The 4,833-nt window shown below is 28.7% G+C and overlaps 1 non-coding gene across 1 annotated transcript; it reads right to left on the bottom strand.

Moving 5' to 3' along the window:
- Positions 1 to 1,042: 1,042 nt before the first annotated feature.
- Positions 1,043 to 1,116, bottom strand: TRNAT-AGU (transfer RNA threonine (anticodon AGU)). The gene has a single exon. It is a non-coding gene; the product is annotated as a tRNA-Thr (tRNA).
- Positions 1,117 to 4,833: the final 3,717 nt, after the last annotated feature.

Here is a 4,833-nt window from a genome sequence, read left to right as displayed (position 1 = left end):
ATATGTTCCTTAGCATCGATCTGCATCCACAATACTTCTCCTTATTCCGTAAAACTTTTATTATGTTGATATTACTTCTTGCAAAATATCGCATAACTGAATTTCAAAAGTTCATATAGATTTTAGTAGTGATTTGTATGGCAGCTACTTAACATACGGACAATTTAGATTTTTTTCCAAATAATCCTAAATCCTTCCTAATTTTGATATGCTTCTTTCAATGATACTTTGCATCAAGATTAATCCCAAGGTACTTCACATTGTAACTGTATGTAACAAGTTGATTTTTATTTTCTATTCCTTATCTGTATTATTACTCGCCTGTTATATTTATCTGGATGCCTCTTCGCTATAATATTCAAAGAAAATATTGAGCAAATAAAGAACAGGATCCAAAACACTGCTTTGCAGTACACCTGCTTCTGTCTATTTCATTGTTGAGTAAGCATATTCTAAGTTAGCTCTAAACATCCTGGCTAAGAAATAGGAATTTAAGAATAGCTTCGGTAACATTTTATGGTTTTTGTAACGTGTGCTTTATTATAGACTTTATGGATGGCTCTATCGAAACCGAAAAATATTATTGGAACTAGTACAAACGATCTTTTTTTTTTTCGTATGCATTTTCCGTAATATTCATGATTCTATATGCTTATTAATTAACAATTAGCTTCTTTAATTATCCGGATAAACAGAGAAAAAATTAATGAACAGTAAAATTGGAGAACCCGTGAATTTGTGTTTCACATAATTTACACTGTTATAGAACAAGTAAAATCAATTGGACGTCCAAAAATCTAAAATATAAACTAAAAATATACTATCTTTCTATTAGCTTGGTAGATACCAAATAGTGTAGTTGTATCTCAAGGAATTTTAGTAAATCTATTCACTACCAACCGAGAAAAATAGTATTAATAATTAAAATGAATTAATTTGTAACATAAAATACCTTTCTCTACTGTAGAAATCTTATATTCGAATTAAATATACTTTATACACTTGTGCTAAAATATATTTAACCAATTTTAAAAAAGTAACTAGGCCCCGGCGAGATTCGAACTCACGATCTCCTGTTTACTAGACAGGCGCTTTAACCAACTAAGCCACGGCGCCTTTGAAATTTCTTAGCTTTGAGGATGTTGTATTGAAAAAACATTGTGATAATATATTTTAATTATTTATGTATAAATATTATTCGAAACTTATATTTGTATTCTATATTAATGCAATATAGTAAATTAACATTAATAAGCTATTTGTTGTTATCCTAATTTCTTAGACATTTTTCTGACTAAGCAATCTTTATCTAGGAGTTGGAAAACTTCAACATTGATTAACACATATAAAGAAAATATTTAATACTTAAACATTTATACATAAGCATGTACAATATTTATAATTATATTTAACCAAAATCTGATATAGGTAAATAAAATTAATGTATGTTATATTTATACACATTGCTACTAACTACTAAGACAATTAATATCGTACAGAATGTATCAATGAACTTAACAATAACGATACCGAAAAATAACAAACTTGACCTTATAAATTTATGTTTCTGTCAGACTGCATCAACAATATTTTAAATGTTCGATGCAAAAGACCATGAATAAGTTCAATAGCCTATTATATAATTGTTGAATGAGAAGGTTGGAAATAGTTTGAGACTATTTATTTAAATGACTTGTAGTTTTGCAATTTTAAATGGACATAAATCTTTAATAATAGTTCGTTCGTCCGTTGATATATCGTTCAATTTCAATAAATAGTTTATTATTCTTTCCAGTTATATTTAATTATTTATATGTTTTGTTTTCTATCAATTCTATTTATTCCTATTTAAATTTCAAACTTATTAATGTCCATTTCGAGTTTATGTGTTATAGATCTTATGTGTTAATTAACTGTTGAAGTGAGCCACTAGAGATATGCAGCACTAAAACTAAGTGAGATTCTCATTTCCTACAACAGCAGTAATATTACTAAGTGGGTAGAAAGTTAGAAACTTCGCATGGAAGAAAGTGATAGCACCTCATTTTGAAAATAGAAGATAATCTTGACTGCAAAAAAAATTGTCCAAAATAACTGTTCAAAAAATATTGATAGAAATGAATCATTCCATATAGCAACAACGCTAAATATCTCGGAATGAATTTCGATGCAAAACTTCGCTGAAAGGAACATACAAAGAAGAAAATAAAAGAACTGTAATTGAAATATAGGAAAATGTACTGGCTAATTGGAAAAAAAAAATTATCAGTACATAATAAATTGCTATTATATAAGCAAATATTGAAACCTATATGAACATACGGAGTTCAATTATGGGGATGTTCTGCAAAGAGTGACATAAACAAAATACAAATTTTTCAGAACAAAATCCTGAGAGGTATTGTGGGTGCACCCAAATTCTAGAGGACTGATTACCTACATCAAGACCTTCAGATACCCACAGTCAGTCAAGAAATCAAGAGAATTGCAAGGGGGCACGAGGAAACACTCCATTCTCATACAAATATTGAAATATTGCAACTTTTGGGTACCACCAGAACAGGACACTGACTCAAAAGAATCAAACCATCTGATCTTGTGTAGCGTTGTGTAGCGAGGTGCCTATATTAAAACATTCAGCAGTGACATGTATAAACATTATTTCACCAGAGACTGAGTTAGGGCTGATGGGTCATCCTAGTTATATACTTAGATTTAAGTTAGCATAAAGACAAATTGTAGGTTAGTCGGAACGACTAGTAACATTATATTAATAAAATAATTTTTAAAAAAATCAAGTTATTAACAATTTTTCGAACTTATTTTGAAATATTTTTCCAGAATAGAATATGAAATATATAGTTGGCATTACAGAGCAATATATAAATAGAATAAATAAACATAAAATAAATTAAAGTATTTAATACTGATGGATCATCTGATTTTATACAATTACTGCAAAACCTATCAAGAAAGGGAACTATTGAACTCACTAACTTGATCAGTGCGGAATTTCAACTAAAATATATCCCACGCGCTTGTAAGATAGTTGAAATTATTAGAAGTCTAAAACCTGGGATATCTCCAAATGATATAAAAGTCTATAGATCTATTATAATGCTACCAGTAATATTTATGGCATTAGAAAAATTTATGTTGAAAAAAATAAGACCGATTATAGAGAGAAAATAAACTAGTATCTAAACACCAGTTATCGTTTATTAACAAACATTCAACATTTGACCAGGTTCATAGAAAAACAGATGTAATTGAAAAATCCTATGAAGGTGAAAAGGTCTGTTCAGCAATATTCATAGCGTAGTAGAGAAGCAACTCAATAGGGGACTCTGGCATCAACTTTAGCTTTACCCAACATCCAGAGGGCGCCATAATGGGCCATTCAAGTAATTTGATTGACCAATTTAAATCTCCATTATAGGCATCTGTATTTTACACGAAATATTTTACCAATGAAAATGACAATGACAATTTTTTTCTGAAATAAATTTATAAAAATATATAAATAAAAATAAATAAATATAAATATATTATGAAAAAATAAATATATATAAATATAATCTATAACAATAAATAAATATAAATATATAATGTTAATTTATCTATAAATTATAAATATAATATAAAAATAAATATATCTATAAAATATAAATATTATATACATATATATAAAACCACAAACAAAAAACGTTGGTGCATTGCAAATTAAAATAATCTCTTCCGCCTTTTCCTTTTTCATATTTATTTAGTGCCATCAATTTAATAGGATCTATCAGAGTTTTTTCTTTCTGTTTTCTTCGTTGACCTGTTTTACTCAAAATTATATATTCAGTATTATATAGTATATATTATCAAGGTGGCAAAATCGCTGAATAGAATAAAAAATCATAGCTCAAAGACCGACTGAGAATTTTGTAGCAGTTTGGGACATTTTTGGAGATATTGTCTCTATAAAATCAATTCTCAAGTCTCAGACAAGTCTCAATTTGTCGGTCTACTGATTTATTCATAATTGTATGTAAACAAAAATCACACTTCATTTCTTTTTCCAACGTTTTATTAAATAACCTGAGATGTACACTACGTTACAACGTAACACTTTGCTGATTTAGGAACATCTGGAATTAATACAAACTTTACCATTACCTTCTGGAGTTTCTTCAAATGTCGATGATACTTACTTCGAACACCATGGTTGTGAGACTGGAACGATGGAAATAGGCACTACAATAAAGTAAGACAGTTTAGAAATTAATGGTAACAATTATGAACAGAAATATGAGTGACTCCTTCGATTTACCTTCTATATCATTTTGCTTTTGATCCACTTCCATTTATACATGTTATAAGCTCATGGAATTTAAAGGAAATATTAAATGTATCGCAAATATGTTTATGATACACGATTGTAAATATGTTTCGTGTTTAACCCAACCAGTTTAGGATTTTTAATGTTTTCTACCCATTTCCTAAAGATCGCGGGGTACCTTTTTAGCGGAAAACGATGATTCATTTCCTCACTATCTGTGCATCCGGGTACACAACCCTTCCTAGAACGAGAATGCATTTCAACTACCGACTTGTATATACTGATAAAATAAAATAATAATTAAATCTGTAAATGTTAAAAAAAATTAAGTTTGCCTCTATATGAGGCACATTGAAAATGGCGTAAAAAATAAATAAATAAATTATAGAATGAAGTGAACCTATCAGATCCCGTAATGTATTGTCAGTATTATTTGTAAAAGTAGTGACATCTACATGTTGGACGTCGCGGAACATTTCCCCACAATTCCTTATAAAGTTAAATCT

Source organism: Rhynchophorus ferrugineus, unplaced genomic scaffold (genome assembly GCF_030347505.1).
Source record: "Rhynchophorus ferrugineus isolate W39M unplaced genomic scaffold, kcgeb_rfMv2 rfM3, whole genome shotgun sequence".
Taxonomy (NCBI): domain Eukaryota; kingdom Metazoa; phylum Arthropoda; class Insecta; order Coleoptera; family Curculionidae; genus Rhynchophorus; species Rhynchophorus ferrugineus.
The sequence above is the reverse complement of the archived record's forward strand: the minus strand, read 5'-3'. Positions and strand labels throughout refer to the sequence as shown.